Source organism: Pipistrellus hanaki, assembly GCF_964339955.1.
Source record: "Pipistrellus hanaki genome assembly, chromosome: X".
Lineage (NCBI taxonomy): Eukaryota > Metazoa > Chordata > Mammalia > Chiroptera > Vespertilionidae > Pipistrellus > Pipistrellus hanaki.
In genome coordinates this window covers 62328430-62347942 of record NC_140524.1, presented here as the reverse complement: position 1 = coordinate 62347942, position 19513 = coordinate 62328430, and positions in this window count along the sequence as shown.

The window sequence follows — 19513 nt, the reverse complement described above, 5'->3', positions numbered from 1 at the left end:
CTCTCTATTCCTCTCTCTTCCTCTCTGTAAAAAACCAATAAGATATTTTAAAAAATAATGTATAATCTGCTACTTTGGGATGAAATGTTCTATAAATATTAGTTAGGCCCATCCAATCCATTGTCATTTAAGGCCTCTGTTTCCTTGTTAATATTTTGTCTGGAATATCTACCCAATGATGTTAGTGAAATGTTAAAGTCCTCTACTATGACTGTATTGCTGAAGACCTCTCCCTTAAAGTCCATCAAGAGTTTTTTGTTTGTTTTGTTTGTTTTGTATTTTGATACTCCTATATTGGGTACATATAGGTTTACAAGGATTATATTTTCTTGTTGAATCATTCCATTTAGTGATATGTACTAGCCTTCTTTGTATTTTGTTATGGCCTTTGTTTTGAAGTCTCCTTTGTCAGATATTAGTTTTATTGCAACAATATGTTTGTTGTTATTTCCTGGTCATATGCATGGAATATTTTTTTCAATTCCTGCACTCTCAGTCTGTGTGTATCTCTTGTTCAGAGGTGAGTCTTTTGTAGACAGTAGATATATGGATGATGTTTTCTTATCCATTCAGTCGTCTTATGTCTTTTAAATGTAGAACTAAATCCACTTACACTTAAGGTTATAATTGATAGGTATTTATTTATTGCCATTTTTTTTCTTTATGCCTATGATCCCCTCTCTCTCTTTTTCTTCCTATTCTCAAAGCAGTCCCTTTTATTTGCTGGAAGCTTTTTGATGACTGCTTCAATTTCTTCCATAGTTACTGGCTTATTGAGCTGTTTATATTCTTCCTGATTGAGTTTTGGAAGGTTATATTTTTCCAGGAATATGCCCATTTTCTCCAGGTTGTCCAGTTTGTTGGAATAGAGTTGCTCATAGTATTTTTAAACAATCCTTTGTATTTCAGCATGGTCTGTTGTTATTTCACCTCTTTCATTTCTGATATTGTTTATTTGGGTCCTCTCTCTTTGCTTCTTTGTGAGCCTGGCTAGAGGTTCATCAATCTTGTTTATCCTTTCCAAAAAAAAGAGCTCTTGATTTTGTTGATCTTTTGTACTGTTGATCTTTTATATTGTTTGTTTAGTCTCTATATTGTTTATCTCCTCTGTGATCTTTATTATTTCCTTCCTTCTGCTTACACTGGGATTTTCATGTTGCTCATTTTCTAACTCTTTGAGTTGTAGGGTTAGGTAATTTATTACCATTGTTTCTTGTTTTTTGCAGTAGGGTTGTAGAGCTATGAACTTCCCTCTCAAGACTGCTTTTGCCGTGTCCCATAGGTTTTAGATGGTTGTGTTTACATTGTAATTTGTTGTCATGATATTTTTAATTTCTTCCTTGATCTCTCTGGTAACTCAGTCATTGTTTAATATCATTCTGTTCAGTCTCCATGTATTTGATTCTTTTTCATTGTTTTTACTGTAGTTTATTTCCAGTTTTATGCCATTGTGATCTAAGAAGATGCTTGATGTGATTTCTATCTTCTTGAATTTGAAGAAACTTTGCCTATGTCCCAACATATGGTCTATCTTTGAAAATGACCCATGTGCATTTGAGAAGAATGTATATACTGTGGCTTTGGTTGAAATGTTTTGAAGATGTCAATTAATTCCATATGGTCTAGTAAATCATTTAGGATTGATGTTTCTTTGCAGATTGATTGTTTAGAGTATTTGTCCAATGGTAATAGTGGGATAATAAAGTCTCCTACTATGATTGTATTTCTGTTAATCTCTCTTTGATATCCTTAGGAGTATTTTTGTGTATTTGGGTGCTCCTATATTGGGTGCATATATGTTTACCAGAGTCATTTCTAATTGTTGGATTGCTCCCTTTAGTATTATGAAGTGGCCTTCCTTATCTCTTGTTATGTCCTTACTTTGAGATCTAATTAGTTAGATATAAGTATTGCTACCCCAGCTTTTTTTTCATTTCCATTCTCCTGGAAAACATTTTTTCATTCTTCATCCTTAGTCTCTGTGTGTCTTTTTTTATGAGTTGGCTTTCTTGTAGACAGCAGATACATGGGTCTTGTTTTCTTATCCACTCAGCTACCCTATGTCTTTTGGTTGGGGCAGTTAATCCTTTTACATTCAAAGTTATTATTGATAGATACTTATTTTTTTTTTGTTGCCATTTTTCTTCTTTACCCCTGCGTTCCTTCTTTGCTTCCTTTTTTTACAGCAGACCTTTTAGAATTTCTTGCATTTTTGGTTTGGTGGTGATAAATTCCCTTAGTTGTTTCTGGTCTATGAAGCTCCTGATTTCACCTTCAATTTTGATTGGTAGCCTTGCTGGATAGTTTTCTTGGATTCAGACCCTTCCTTTGCATTACTTTGTATATGTCATTCCAATGCCTTCTGGCCTGATGAGTTTCTGTTGAGAAATTAGTTGCTAGTCTGATGAGGGTTCCTTTGAATGTAACTTTCTGTCTCTTTCTGGCCATTTTTAAGATTCTTACTTTGACCTTGGTGTTTGCCAATTTAATTATAATGTGCCTTGGTGTCAGTCTTTTGGGGTTCATTTTGCTTGGGACTCTGTGAACTTCTTGGATTTGTGTGGGTATTTTTTTCCCTATATAAGGAAAGTTTTCTGTCATTATTTCTTCAAACAGGTTTTCATTTCCTTGCTCAGTTTCCTTTCCTTCTGTAACCCCTATTATGCAGATCTTGTTTTGTTTCATTCATGTTGTCCCAAAGCTCTCCTGCTTTTTAATTTTTATTTTTTTAAGAAGCTGTTCTACTTGGGTGTGTTTTTTTGTTTGTTTTTTTTTTTGTTTGTTTGTTTTGTTTTGTTTTTACCATGTTGTCTTCTAGCTCACTGATGTGGTCCTCTGCTTCTCCTATTCTACTCTTGATGCTTTCTATTGAGTTCTTTACAACAATGATGTCATTTTTCATTTCTTCTTGGTTCTTCTTCATTTCTTCTTGGTTCTTACTCATATTGTCAAATTTGTTTTCCATTCTTTTTAGCTACCTTATGGTCATTTCTCTTAATTCTTTCTCTGATAGGTTGATTGCCTCTAATTCATTTGCTTCCTTTTCTGGTGATGTCTCATTTTCTTTAATATCTGGGCTGTTTCTTTGTCTCCCCATGGTCTCTGTTCTTAGGATGCCAGGTTATGTAGTTCTCTCTCTCCTTATCCCCAGTGAAATCTGACCTTTCCATAATGCAGTGAAGAGCTCCTTTGAATCGTATGTTTGTGCCAATTGGGGACAGGTGTTCTCAGGCTCTCATCTGTTCAGTGGTTGCTGCAGTTATGGATATTCAGGCTTCTGATAAAATCCACTTTCCCTTTCAAGATGTCGCGTTTTCCCCATCTGAGCCCGTAGCTCTGGGAGGGTACCCAACTGCAGTGTGGGCTGCCTGGTCAGGGGAATCCAGTCCAGCAGTCCCCCACCTTCTCCTGGACTTTAGCTGTCTCTTTGCTTGCCAAGAAACACTCCCCATGTGACCCTCAGCTACTCATTTCTGCTCCAGGACAAGGCTCAGAACACATCTGCCTATTCTTTTGCCATTTTATCCTCTTCAACCAAATGTCTTAAAGCATTTTCCCATGCCTCATCTCATTTGATCTCCACAGAAGTCTTGGAGTAGTTAGATAGGAAACTTGGTGGAATTCTATTTTCTTTTCATTAGCTGGATCCACACATGTCTGCAGGAAAAGATGTAGCAAAAGGCTGGGAGAAAGTGGCTGCTGTCTTCAGATGAACAACAAAGCAGTAGTGGCCGAAGATGAGTTATGACAGGCAGCAGAAGTCCAGCTAATCAGGCATAATGTAGCACCTCTTCAATTCTGTGGCTGAGGTGAGAGAGAAGGTGCAGAAACTTGGAGTCTGGGGAGAGTGTGGGGCTCAGGAGAAGTGGCAGCATATCTGATGCTGAGTCATTTCTTAAGTATTCTTGAGAGGATATTTCATAGTATTTCAGACCTACCTCAAGAAATTTTTAAAAATCACTAGTAAATTATCTAACCCTACAACTAAATTGGAAAGAGAACAAGAAAATCCCAGAGGAAGTAGAAGGAAGGAAATAATAAAAATCAAATTAGAAATGAATGACATAGAGACAAAGAAACAACAACATACAAAACAAACAAACAAAAGCAGTATAAAAGATCAATGAATTCAAGAGGTGGTTCTCTGAAAAGATAAGCAAGATTGGTGATCGCCTAACTAGATTCATCAAGAAACAAAAAAATTCCCAAATAAATAAAATAAGAAATGAAAGAGGAATAATAACAATGGACACAACAGAAATACAAATATATTAAACAAATACTATGAGCAACTACATTATATGTCAACTAACTGGACAATGTGGATGGAATGGACAAATACCTATAAAAAATACAGCTTCCAAAACCGAATCAGGAAAAAGAATAAAACATGAATAAGACAATAAAAACTGGTGAAATTCAAGCAGTAATTAAAAACTTTCCAGTAAACAAAAGTCCTGGACTGCCTGGATTTATAGGATACTTTTACCAAACACTCAAAGAAGAGCTAATCCCTATTCTCCTCAAACTATCATTAAAAAATGCAAAATGAGGGAACACTTCCACGATCTTTTTATGAAGCAAACATTATCCTAATTCCAAAACCATATAAAGTCACGATAAAGGAAGAAAATTGCAGGCCAATATTCATGATGAACAAAGATGCTAAAATCCTCAATTAAATATTAGTAAATAGTTTATAGTAATATAATAAAAATATCATAAATCATGATCAAGTGGGATTTATTCAGGGGACTTACAGTTAGTACAATATTTGAAAATAAATAAATGTGATATATCACATAGACAAAATGAAAGATAAAAATCATATAATCATATCATTAGATGTAGGAACAGCATTAGACAAAATCCAGCAGAATTTTTTTTAAATATATATTTTTTATTGTCTTAAAAGAAGAAGGCAGAAAGAGAGATAGAAACATCAATAATGGGAGAGAATCATTGATTGGATTCTTCCTCCAACCCCTATACCCTCTCACTGGGGATTGAGCATGCAACTTGGGTATATGCTCCAACCAGAAATTGAACAATAACCTTCTAGTTCATAGGTCAATACTCTATCACTGAGACACACTGGTGTCTCAGTGATAGAGTATTGACCTATGAACTAGAAAATAAAAACTTTCAGTAAAGTGTGAATAAAAGGATCATACCTTAACATAATAAAGGTAATTTTTGACAAACCTACAGACAACATAATATTCAATAGGGAAAAACTAAAATATTTTTTTCTTATGAGCCAGAATAAGACAGGGATGTCTGCTTTTATCACTCTTATTCAACACTGAATGCTCAGTGCATGAAATTAGTGCATGGAGGCGGTTTCTCAACCCAGCCTGCACCCTCTCCAATCTGGGACCCCTTGAGAGATGTCCAACTTCCTGTTGAGGCCCAATCCCACCAGGATGGAGCTTAAATGGGCAGTTGGACATCCCTCTAACAATCTGGAACTGGTGGCTCCCAACTGCTTGCCTTATTGCCTGCTTGATTGCCCCTAATGGCTTCTTCCTGCCAGCCAGATCACGCTCTAAGCACTCCCCTGCCAGCCTGATCAATAGCAAACTGCTTCCCTGCCAGCCTGATAGCCCATAACCACTCTCCCTTAGTGGTGTGGTCACCTTAAACTGCCCTCCCCTGTTGGTTCTGTCACCCCTTACTTAACTCCCCTGCAAGCCTGGTTGCCCCTAACTGTACTCCCCTGCAGGCCTGGTCACCACTAACCTCATTCCCTTGCCATCCTGGTCTCCCCTATCTTCCCTCCCCTGCCAGTCTGATTTCCACTAACTTCCCTCCCCTGAAGGCCTCATCCCTCCCAACTTTCCTCCCCTATTGGATATCTTGTGGTGGTAATCTTGTGTCCACATGTGGTCAGCCATCTTTGACCACATGGGGGCGGCCATCTTGTGTGTTGGAGTGATGGCTAACTTGCATATTACCTCTTTATTATATAGGATAGTACTAGAAGTCCTAGCCACAACTATTGGACAAGTAGAAGAGATAAAATGCATCTAAATGGGAAAGGAGGAAGTAAAGTTGTTATTATTTGCTGATGATATGATATTGTACATAGGAAACTCTAAATACTCCAACAAAAGTGACTGGACTTAATAAATTAATTTGGCAAAGTAACAGGATTCAAAATAAACATTAAGAAATGGATGGCATTTTTATACATCAATAATGAACCCTCATCAAAGGATACTATTAAAAAAATTCCATTTACCATTACAACACAACAAAATAAGATACCTAGAAATAAACAACAAAGGACATAAAAGATCTGGATTTCAAAAACTATAGGACATTGAAAGAAGTATTAGAGGAAGATACAAACAAATGGAAATGTATACCATGTTCATGGATTAGAAGAATTAAATCATTAAATTTTCTATACTTCCCAAAGCAATCTATAGATTCAATGCAATCCCTATTAAACTACCAATGACATATTTCTCAGAAATAGGAAAATACTCCAAAAATTTTATATGGAATGATAATAAAGACCCCTAAATAGATTAGCGATCTTGAGAAAGAAGAATAAAATTGGAGGGATCACAATTTCAGATATGAACTATACTGCAAAGCCATTATAACAAAAAAAAACCTGGTTCTGGCACAAGAACAGGCATATAGATGAATGGATCAGAACAGAGACTCCAGAAATTGACCTTAACCATTATGGTCAATTAATATTTGACAAAGGAGGCAAGAGCATACAATGGAGTAAAGGCTGTCTCTGGAAACTACAGAGACATGCAAGAAGATGAAAATAGACCACTAAATTACACCACACAGAAGAATAAATTCAAAAAGGGTAAAATACTTAATAGTAAAACATTAAACCATAAAAATCTTAGAAGAAAACATAAGCAGGAAAATTTCAGATATCTCATGTAGTAGAATTTTTTCTGAGACATCTCCTATGTTAGGAGTAATATGGAAGAAATAAAATATGGGACTACATCAAAATAAAAAAAAGAAGCCACTATTAAAATCAAAAGGGAATCCACTTTATGGAATAACATATTTTCCAATGATACATCTAAGGGATTAATATCCAATATACACTGAGTGGCCAAATTATTATGATCTCTGAACACATAATAATCTGGCCATTCAGTGTATAACCTATATAATAAAAGGCTAATATGCAAATAGTCCCCTCGATCAGGAGTTCGACCAGCAGGCAGGCCGGCCAACTGCCTATGTCCCCTCCCCCTGGCCAGGCTGGCTGAACCCACCCATGCATGAATTCATGCATTGGGTCTCTGATATATATATTGATATATACTGAGTGGCCAGATTAGTATAATCTCTGAATGCATAATAATCTGGCCACTCAATGTATATTAAGTACTCATACAAATCAACAACAGGAAGGTAAATTTTCTAATTTAAAAAAATGGGCAGAGGAGCTGAATTGACATTTTTCCAAAGAGGACATACAAATGGACACATGAAAATTGACATTTCTCCAAAGAGAACATACAAGAGACACATGAAAAATTGTTCAAACTCACTAATCATCAGGGAGATGTAAATTAAAACCACAATGAGATATCACTTCACATCTGTCAGAATGGTAATCATAATTAAATCCACAAACAGCAGATGCTGGTGATGATGCATAGAAAAATAAATAGTAGTTCACTGCTGATGGGAATGTAGATTGTTGCAGCCATTATGGAAAGCAGTGTGGAGTTTCCTGAAATAATTAAAAATAGAACTTCCATTTGACCCAGAGATCTAACTTATAGAAATATATCCTAAAATCTCAGAAACACCAACCAGAAAGACTATATACACCCCTATGTTCATAGCAGCATTATTTACAATAGCTAATATCTGGAAACATCTCAGGTGCCCATCTGTAGATAAATGAATAAAACAGCTGTGGGTCATTTACACAATGGATTACTATGCAGTTCTAAAAAGAGCAATCTCTTATCCATTGTGGCAGCATGGATGTATCTGTAGGCTATTATGCTTTGTGAAATAAGCCAATTTGAGAAAGGCAAATATCACATGATCTCACTTATTTGTAATGGAATCTTATGAACAAAATGAATTGACCAACAAAATAAGACCAGAAGTATGGAGGCATAGAACAGACTGATATATCTTGATGTGGGAATGGGGAAGAATCAAGAAGATATAAAGCAAAGAACTTATATACTTACTAGTGGCCCGGTAATTTTCTTGCACATTAAAAGGGAATTAATCAGAGGACAGATTTTAATATTACTATTTGCCCTTTCTCTATTATATAAGTATCAGAGATGAAATAAAATTAGTAAAATGTATATGAAATTCTCCTTCTTGTCAGAGTCTGGGTGCACCATGGGACCCAGAGTCAAGTCCCCGCCCACCTGTATGAACCTCAAAACCGTGCAAGACCCAGACCCAGCCAGCCCTACCGCTGTTGGGCCCCACAGAACAGGGGGTACAGCATTAGGTCCCCCAGCCTGTCCTCAGGTACCCCATCCCCAGTGTGGGGCAAGGGGCACACCCTCAGGTCCCCTCCCTGGCCCAGCCTCAGGTACCCTGGAACCGGTGCAAGGACACAAGGGCATGATGACCATTTGCATATTAGCTCTTTATTATATTGGATATTTATAGCCCATAGACACGGGCAATAGGCTGGTAAGGCCTAGGATATGGGTAGAGGCAAGGGGAGGGGGATAAAGGAGATTAAAATGGGAGACATTTGTAATACTATCCAAAATAAAAAGATATATATTTAGAAATATTAACTATGTTTTAAGTGAACATTAATCAAGATTACAGATTCTTCTTGGTAAAGATATTCTTCTTTGAAGAATTTGAACCATTTCCTGAAGATGATAACTTGAGGAATATTAGAGAAATACATATCATATGTTTTGATAGAGATGGGTGATTAAATGCAGAACATGGTTTTAAGTAGATTAGATATATTATTGGTATGGCATAATATTTCAAAGCAAGCTTTTAGTGGCAAAAGACTATGAAATATACACTTTGGATGTAAGAGCAGTTGTGTAAAATATGCTGATGAGAAGAGAAATTTGAAAGACTGGTGGTCCTGAAACCTCACCTCTAATGAACAATGAAATAATATCGATTTGTTCATTATCTGTAGGTTTCAAGTTCAGGAAATTCATAAGCTAATCCAGGGCCCAAAATAAATGAACAAAAAGCACCAATTCTCTCAGTGTACTGGAACTGAAAATCTGTTATTACTGAAAACCTGAATGTGCAGTGGGGTAAATAATAAATTACAAAGCTGCTGACTCAGAGATGAGAACCCATCTTCCTATCAAGGGAAAGCAAATGGGTGGCTGAAGGGAAGGTAGTGTAATTTTACAAGATAGCTCTGGGAATATAAAATTGAGGAACTCTGTATGAATGGAGGTGACAGACTGCTATGTGTATGGATTAAATTATAATAGCAGCACAGAATTTAAGGCTATTTTTAGTCAGATGGAGCAAAAGGTTACAGTGCACCTGTACCATTTCTGGGAGGAAATATTTGCACATAACAAATGCACGTGTGCAAATGCAGAGTTGACAACCAGTGTAGCACATTTTCATTTTATCTTAGTTATCACAAGTTGCTTAGGGAACAAGCAAGCATTCTGAAAAGTCATTTGAAACCTTTGCTCTATATTCCCCATGGGGCAAAACTAACATTCTTTAACTGTCTCAGTGCTCTAATCTTCAGATTTACCCCTTCCTTCATTAAGGGATTTGGATTTCATGCTCAGAGAGAGCCAAGGCAGATGGGAATTATTCATAATTTGGAAAAACAGGAAGCTTCAATTAATGGGCTGCTGGCAGGAAACTTCTGCAGTGCACATTTTACTCCCACATACATTTTGTTCAAACACACACACACTCATGCATATATATTTTACCTTTTAAAAGGAATCTCACACTTCAGTAATGACAGAATGCCTTTGAACAAATTTCAATATGTGTTTTGTCTTAGCAGTTTAATTTAAAGGTAACAAAGGAGACGTATGAAAATCCAATTTCAGAACAAAGATGTATCGACATATTGGGTAAAGGCAAGTCCAGTTTGAAAACTAGTCTTTCCCCCAATGTGTTGCAGACCTAATTAAACTTAAGTTTACTTCAGAGCAGGAAAATAAATATTTATGCTTAATATATTTGTGTGAAGGAGGTATGGCATGGAGAATACATTTGGATTCTTACTTGGAAACAGAATAGGTTATTTCAAAGGGAGTTGAAACTGTTGCGTTTTCTTTCAAGGCAGAATGATGATAGTTCTTGGTTCTTAGCCAGATTCCAAGACAAATATGGGAAAATAATTATAGAATATATAATAATATAACAACCTTGGAATTCATAGATCTTCCTTCCCTACAGAATTGTTTTATTGTTTCACTTTCTTACATGATCATCAAGTGAAGGAGGCACAGATTTCTAGGAAATAGATTTGGGAAAAATATTTCTGATTATATAATATAGTAGAAGCATGGTGCATGAAATTTGTGCAAGGTATGTGTGTGGGGGGGTGTCCCACAGCCCAGCCTGCACCCTCTCCAATCTGGGTTCCCTCAAGGGATGTCCGACTGTCCATTTAGGCCCAATCCTGGTGTTGGACATCCCTCTCATAATCCAGGACTGCTGGCTCCCAACTGCTCACCTGCCTGCTTTCCTGATTGCCCCTAACTGCTTCTGCCTGCCAGCCTGATCACCTCCTAGCCACTCCCCTGCCAGCGTGATCGATGCTTAACTGCTCCCCTGCCAGCCTATTTGCCTCTAACTGCCCTCTCTTGCAGGCCTGGGCCCCTTCCAACTGCCTTTTCCTGCAGGCCTGGTTTCCCCCAACTTTCCTCCTCTGCTGGCTTGGTCAACCCTAACTGCCCTCCCTAGTAGGCTTGATCACCCCCAACTGCCCTTCCTTGCAGACCTAATCCCTCCCAACTGCCCTCCCATGCTGACCATCTTGTAGTGGCCATCTTGCGTCCACATGGGGGCAGGATCTTTGACCACATGGGGGCAGCTATTGTGTTGGAGTGATAGTCAATCTGCACATTACTCTTTTATTAGAAAGGATAGAGGCCTGGCACATGGGTGGGTTCAGCTGGTTTGCCCTGAAGGGTGTCCCATATCAGGGTTGGGGTTCCCTTGTGGAGTGGGGTGGCCTGAGAGAGGGGCCTGTGGTGGTTTGTGGGCCTGTCACGCCCCCCAGCAACCCAATCGGAGGCCCTGTTTATTTGGAGTTTATTTATCTTCTACAATTGAAACTTTGTAGCCTGGAGAGAGTCAAGCTTTCTGCTTGCTCCATGGTGGCAGCCATTTTTTTAATGTATTTATGTATCTTCTATACATAATTTATGTATCTTCTATAATTGAAACTTTGTAACCTTAAGCGGAGGCCTGGGCCGGCCAAGGTATGTGGAAATCTTGGCTTCCTCAATCAATGGGGACAACCCTAGCTTCCTGCTCTTTCAAGATCTGTGGCTGCCGCCATTTCTGTTGGAATTTGTTTACCTTCTATCATTGAAACTTTGAAGCCTTGAGTGGTGGCTTAGGCTGGCAAGGGCAGGTGGAAAGCTTGGCTTCCTCCATTGCCTGAGAAAACCAAGCCTCCCACCTGCGCTCTGTGACTGTAGCCATCTTGGTTGGGTTTGTTTGCATATTTGCTCCTGTTTGGCTGGTGGGCATGGCATGTGGTTGTAGTGGAGTGATAGTTAATTTGCATACTACTCTTTTACTAGATAGGATTTTATTATAAGAACATTAAGCAAATGTCATGAATTAACAATTATTTGTGTTGTTAAAGGCAATTAGAAAAGCTTGAGAATTAATGAGTTTGAGAAGTGAACAGAGGCCACCTTTCCTGTGCTATATAATCTTCAGTAAAGTTGTGTTATCTATTGCTCTACTAGATCTGTCAATTTTGTATCACAGCCATCTCTACATAGAAAAAATTGTCCTAAGTTCCAAGCAATAGAGAAAGTTTTATTTGGAAAACAAGCAAATAAACAAAAAAACACCACAAGACTATTAAAATTACTAAGTGCATTTCTCAATATGTGAAGTTAATACTTCAGAGTATATTAGATGAAAATATGGAGATCAAAGACTTGAAAATAGGCTGTTCTGAAAATGATGCTGCCTTTAATTTAATCCTGAGGGTGGCTATATCTTTCAATGAGGAAAATGTTAGCAAATGTTGAACAAGCAACTAGAGAACATGATAGACAATAGGCTGCCATAACAAGAGAGAAATGATAAGCAGGAGGAAAGCTTAAATATTGAAATGATAGAAAGAACTATTAAGCTAGTACAGCAAAAAAATACTGAAAGTGTTTTATAAATAAAACACAGTTCTTATTTTTTTTTTTTTATCAGAACCATGATTAAAAGTGAAAAAAAGTAAATATACCAAGAGCTGTACATCAGATGAAGTAAATGATCTGACCTGGAGGAATGGATATGTCCAAATAAATTAGCATCATAATTTATAGGAAAATTAACCTTATTTTTGAAGAATATAAAACTTCTTGAAGTTGGATGTTATGGCTTGGTGGCCAGGTTCACCAAGTATCATTTGTTATTAGTTTCTGGGCTTCTGAGATTTCTTTTTAAGATGCTTCCATACTGAAGTAGTATCTTTGCACACTGATCTTCTATTTTACATTAGTTTTTCTGGCCTTTGAAGTCACAGATCTGTTTATGAGATAGGGAATACTCTAAAAGGCAACTTGCAGGATGATTGCTGTTAAAAAGGCTTAGCTTGAAATAATGCCTATTAATGCCACTGATTTAGCATGAATATCTCCACTTTGTTCAGTACACACATTTGCTTTTTAAATACATTCTACTAGGAATTTTTCTCTGCTTTGGTGTTATAATCTTCTATTCTTTATTAATTTGACACCAAGTGTTGCTAATTCTCACAGAAAGGCCTGAAATTTAGGGGAAATCCTATCTTTTTAGCTGCCTTACTGGAATTATGATCTGCCAGTTAGCAGGAAGAATGATTATATTGGGAAAATGGATGAATATTTTTCCTGGCTGGCTAAATACAATTGTTGAAATAAAATGAGATTTTACATAAATGAGAATAGGCAGAATTTGATTGTTATTCTTGTTTTAATCTCAGAAAAGGAATTTACCATGTTTTCCTCTATTTTTTTATTTATTATAAGTTTCTCCTCTCACTATCAGGAACAAAAGAACAGATACTTTTAGAGGTAGTTTTTACTGATTTAACAACATTTCACATGCAAAAGCAGTCCACCAAATAAATTTATACTATCTGGTATAGAAAACAGGCAATTGACATTTTTATGATTAACTATTGAGCAATATTAAACATAATATTCAGAAGACAGTTCTTTTTCTTTCTTTCAATATTACCAAAGAGGTCTACTTAATAGCAATTATTCAAAAGTAGAGAGAATAAAACGCAAAAGCTTTAATGAATAGAAAAATTGGAAACTGCAGAAATTCCATTGCTCTATTTACTATTATATAAAAGCCCACACACTGCCACATTTCTTCAGGACCAATCCCTTGGAATGACTCTAGTTATGATTAACTACATCAAAAGTCAAAACATCTGTTATCTATGTTCATATAACAATCATGCTTAGTCCAGGCAGAGTATAGACATGGGAGAGCACAATCAGGTACTCATATTTTTGTGAAAAGCCATACTGCAAGGGCATTTACATTTGAGAAAAAAAATCTCCAATTGAAGGTTTTGAAAATATTATAAAAACATAACTTAATACTGTGCATGTGTGTCTAAAGTTTACCCATTAATTACCAAACATTTCAATGCATGTGTCAATTGCAGTTGTAACTACTATTTATTTGCAATGATGTGAGAATTATTTCTACATTTTTAACTTTAATTTTCTACAATGAAATAAAATATTCTTACATAATATTTCATGTCTTTCTGAAATTTTAGGAGTTTTTAAAGGAATGGAAATAAGACACTTTTAGGTTCATGACACTTTTAGGTTCAGGAAGTTGTGAAAATTTTAGGAGAATGTCTGATCTTGAAATGATTACAGGTTACTTTTGAGATTACATGAAAGCTCTTTAGTTTGGAAAAGTTTTATATTTTTAGTGAACACCCATTCTTGAGAATCCCAGACTAAATGGAGCCAACATTGACTCTTCAGAAGTGTTTTTATCAGCATAGTTTTTTCTGATTAGTGAATTTGCATCATAACAATTTAATATTATGCATTTATGCATGTGCAAATGTCAATATATTCTATTTCTGAGCCCAGCCAAAAATTATTGACAATAATGATTTTTTTCTCTTTCTGGACAGATTATATATTCTAATTGCACATTGCTTTAAATTATTTTAAAATATTTTTATTTAAATGTAAATTCCAAAATGAATTAAATGAGGAATTTTAAAAATTGTTAGATATCTTAAATGTGCATGGGAAGTAAAGAATGTTATGGATTAAGTAACCCATGTATATCTTTGGCTACTAGTTCACTGGGGCCTGCTCTAGTCTTTATACATGATGCCAGGGAGGCCCTAGGAACAATGTGTTTTCCCAGTTTGTCTAGACTCTAGAGAACCAGTCAGTAGGTTTAGGCTGGGTAGCAAGTATAGTAACTCTCTTAGAGGAAACTTTGAGTGAAACTGTTTTCTCTGTACATTATCAGATATGTATCTGATATATTTCACAATTTTGGTTGATTGTTGACATTAATTTCAGGGAAGAGTCCAACAAACTGTGAACTTTCTCATTTTGCCTGATCTGTTTTCTCTGAAATCCTGTGCCAGCTGTCATCAAACATGTTAGGCTCCTAAAGTAGAGTTTAGACTAAGCCCATCTAAATGTGAAAAGTAGTGTTTTAAAGGTCCTTACATTAAATTTATATTAATAAACTCTATGCTTTAATGTGAAACACTGGGATAACTTAAATGGTACTACTTTTAAAAACTATACCAAATCTACCATTATTATCATCATGAACATATATTTACTGAGTGGATACCACTGTGTGCCTGATATCATACTAGGAGCTTGAAGAACATATTCAATGATTACTCAAATTTATCTTTATTCATGCAAATTATAACTTCATGTATATTAGGAACTGAATCAGAAGCACATATACCAAGCAATACTGAATACTGGATAGTTTTAATATCAGTATAAAATGAGCATAGAGAGTGTTGTGGATATATTATCATAGTTTTATATGTTCTTTAAACATTTTACACTTTTATTTGGGGAGAAGTTATTGGTAGGTTTCCTGGGTCTGAGCAGACAGATAGGAAAGGAAAAAGAATAGCAAACTAGGAAATAAGCTATAAGAGAGGAAAAGAAAAGGCCAAATAAGAGAAGGGTAGAACTACTATGCAGTGCAGGTTCCATCAGGACTTTCCTTTCTCTTTCTTGATAATGTATCGCTTATCTCTGCCAGGAGCCACTTCTATGACTACTTCTTTTGATATCTATGTAACTGTCAAGTCAAATACTCTGTGGTATCAGTAGAGGGAACACGATGGAGGTGTGTTCTGACCACTATGGGAGCTTGTGCTCAGGGCAGAATTCTATTTTTATTTGATATCAGATCTGTGCCAGTCCTGAAAAGCATTTTCTTTTCTTAGATTTTTATAAACAATATCTGAATATTTTATTGGGAGAGGGGCAGCAATGTGTCATTGAAAGAGAATATTTACAAACTTTGGTTCAAAATCAGGTTATATAACCATGAGCAAACTATTTAAACTTGCTTAGCAACACTTTTTTATTTCTGAAAACGTTCAAGCTATAATCAACAATAACACATGCCTAGGAGAGTGATCATTAGGATTTTATCATAATAATATTCAATGTTAAATCTAGAGCATGGAATAGAATGCAAACAAAGGAAATATTAGTTCTACCACATGAGTTTTGATAATTAAGAATCTGTAGATAATATGTGAATTAATCATTTAAATATTTATATGTGTGATCTGATAATGGTTAAATTTTGGTTTCTCTCATGAATAAATATTTTATTTATAATTTTAAAAAGATAAATATAAAGATGATAGGTTTGGATTAATTCTGATGATTTTTTTTCCTGAGGTGAACCAGAGGAGATAAAAAGATTACGAATAATTTGTATCACCAAAAGGATTAGCCAACTGAAAAAAAAAAAGAGGAGTATTATATTAAACTAGAGGCCTGGTGCATGAAATTTATATACAGGATGGGGGCGGGGTGTTCCTCAGCCCAGCCTGCACCCTCTCCAATCTGGGATCCCTCTCACAATCCAGGACTGCTGGCTCCCAACTGCTTGCCTGACTGCATTCCTGATTGCCCCTAACCACTTCTGCCTGCCAGACTGATCACCCACTAACCACTCCCATGCCAGCCTGATTGATGTCTAACTGCTTCCCTGACAGCCTGTTTGCCTCCCAACTTCTCTCCTCTGCTGGCCTGGTCACGCCTATCTGCTCTCCCCTGCAGGGTTGATCACCTCCAACTGCCCTTCCTTTCAGGTCTGGTCCTTCTCAACTGCCCTCCATTGCAGGCCAGGTGCCTCCCAGCTGCCCTCCCATGCTGGCCATCTTGTAGTGACCATCTTGTGTCCACATGGGGGCAGGATCTTTGACCACATGAAGGCAATTATTGTGTTGGAGTGATAGTCTGCATATTACTCTTTTATTAGATAGCATAGAGGCCTGGTGCATGGGTGGGGCCAGCTGGTTTGCCCTGAAGGGTGTTCTGGATCAGGGTGGGGGTTCCCTTGGGGCAGGGGGCAGCCTGAGTGAGGGGCCTGTGGTGGTTTGCAGGCCAGCCACACCCCCTGGCGACCCAAGCAGTGGCCCTGATCACCCACTAACCACTCCCATGCCAGCCTGATTGATGTCTAACTGCTTCCCTGACAGCCTGTTTGCCTCCCAACTTCTCTCCTTATCTTCTCTCCTCTGGAATTTATTTACCTTCTACAATTGAAACTTTGTAACCTGGAGCAGAGTCAAGCCTCCTGCCTGCTCTGAGGCCTGCAACCATTTATGTTTGGATTTGTTTACCTTCTGTAATTGAAACTTTGTAGCCTTGAGTGGAGGCCTAGGCTGGCAAGGGCAAGTGGAAAACTTGGCTTCCAATGCCTGGGAAACCCAAGCCTCCCTCCTGCTCTCTGTAGCCATTTTTGTTGGGTTAATTTGCATACTCTCTCTTATGGACTGGTGGGCATGGCTTGTGGGCAGAGTGATGGTTAATTTACATATTACTCTTTTGTAGGGCTAGAGGCTTGGTGCATGGATTCATGCACCAGTGGGGTCCCTTGGCCTGGCCTGTGGGGATCAGGATGAAAATGGCTCTCTTACATATCCTGAGGGGTCCCAGATTGCAAGAGGATACTGGCTATGCTGAGGGACCCCACCGGTGCACAATGAGGGCTCCGGGACATTTGCAGCCCATCTCACCCAGTCCCCATTGAGCAGACCTCAGCAGCAAGCTAACCTACCAGTTGTAGCATCTGTCCCCTTGTGGTCAGTGTGTGTCATATCAACTGGTTAAATGAACAGACACTTAGCATATTAGGCTTTTATTATATAGGAGATCACACTAGAAAATAGACTTAGAGGTTTGAATTTTTATTCCTGTTACTATATTGTAGAGATAAAGAAACTCCTCAAAATTGAATGACTTCAAAATCAAACATTACTCTAAATATAGCTTTGAAAATATCTGTTGTACAGACACAAAATGTACTGATTTCTGTACTAGGTCAATAATATGTTTACACTGTAGACGTTGACATGCTTAGTTTCAGGTCCACATTTCATTGCAAACATGATCTGAGAAACTGTCCACACTTTTTATTGTTTTATTATTATTATTATTATTAAATATCATTTAGAATGCTTGGCTATTGGTTAGACTTGAAACTATTTTCTTATGATAGTTTTCATTCATTTTTATTTGTAAACTAGAAGCCCAGTGCATGATTTTTGTGCACTTAGGAGGAGTCCCTCAGCCTGGCTTGCACCTTCTCACAGTCCAGGAGACCTCAGGGGGATGTCTGACTGATGCAGGGAGCAGGCATAAGCCAGCAGTTGGACATCCTTAGAGCTGCCACAGAGGCAGAAGAAGTTTCTGCCACTGCTGCTGCACTCACCAGCCGTGAGCCTGGCTTCTGGCTGAGTGGCACTCCCCTGTGGGAGTGCACTGACCACCAAGGAGGCAGCTCCTGTGTTGAGCATCTGCCCCCTCGTGATCAGTGTGCATCACAGTGGCTGCTCATTCAGCCATTAAGTCGATTTGCATATTAGCTCTTTATTTTATAGGATTATATTGCAAATATTTTAGAATTACTAATTATTTTCTATGTAGTCTTGGGGAAATTATTGCAACCTTGTTAGGCCACACTCTCATGTCAAGCGGGGCAGACTAAATGATTTTTCAACTCTGTCATTTTATAATTTGACATTTATAAGTTTAATTTTTCAATTGCCCCAGAATAACACTTGGTCAGGTTGGGATAGTCCAAAAAATTGTTGAAAATAATTCAAACAGCAATAGATGCTTTTTGGAAGCTCTTTGAAAATTATAGAGAAGAATATAAGCATAGATATTATTTAACTTTAATAGCTTTAATTTTAGAAATAAGTAGATTAAACACGGGATTGAATGTGCTTGAGATTAACTGCCACTTTAAGGATTCCAGCATTTTCTTCCCATACTTAATATCTAACAGGCATAACAGTCTATGGCAATAATAGTAGTTGTAGTAGTAATAGTAGTAGTAATACCTGCACTATTAATTGAACATCCACTGTGTGACATGTATCTATCTATCATCTATCTATCTATCTATCTATCTATCTATCTATCTATCTATCTATCTTAAATTGTAAAGTGGATATCATTGGCCCCAGGATACTGAGGGAGAAGAATTACAAGGTCATACAAATAGATAACTTGCTTAAATTTTAAACCTAGTTAACATCAGGTATGAGATTCTGGCCCCAAGTTTTGACTTCAATGTCTGCTTCTAAATACTCTGCCTTGAGATCATTGACTGTCTCCTTTCACTTTCCTTATTTATTACTTCCGCTCCTATGCCTGCAACTTTTTTGTTTGTTTGTTTGTTTTACATGACTACTTTAAAAAAGTACTGGGAAAAAGAAAAAACAAATTTTGAGGCTTAAGACTCTAGCAGGTCTTGCTTTGGTCAAATGCTGAGTTATGGAAATATAAACTGCAACAAATTCACAGATTCTATTTTATTATGTTTGCAACATTTGCATGTTTTTTGTACTCTGGTACCTTGTAGCTATTTTTTCCAAGAAAACAGTCTTAAATATTCTTAATATGCTTATAAAAATGACAAGCTATTGTTACAGTAGGCATAATTTATAGGGAGGTGTGTTTAGTTCCAAGTGTGAGCACATAGACACATTCACATTTTATTATTCTTTTGCTTCTGGAAAGGCCTGGCCCACATCTGATGATTGAAGTTTTATGTTTCCCAATTTATAAAATATTTA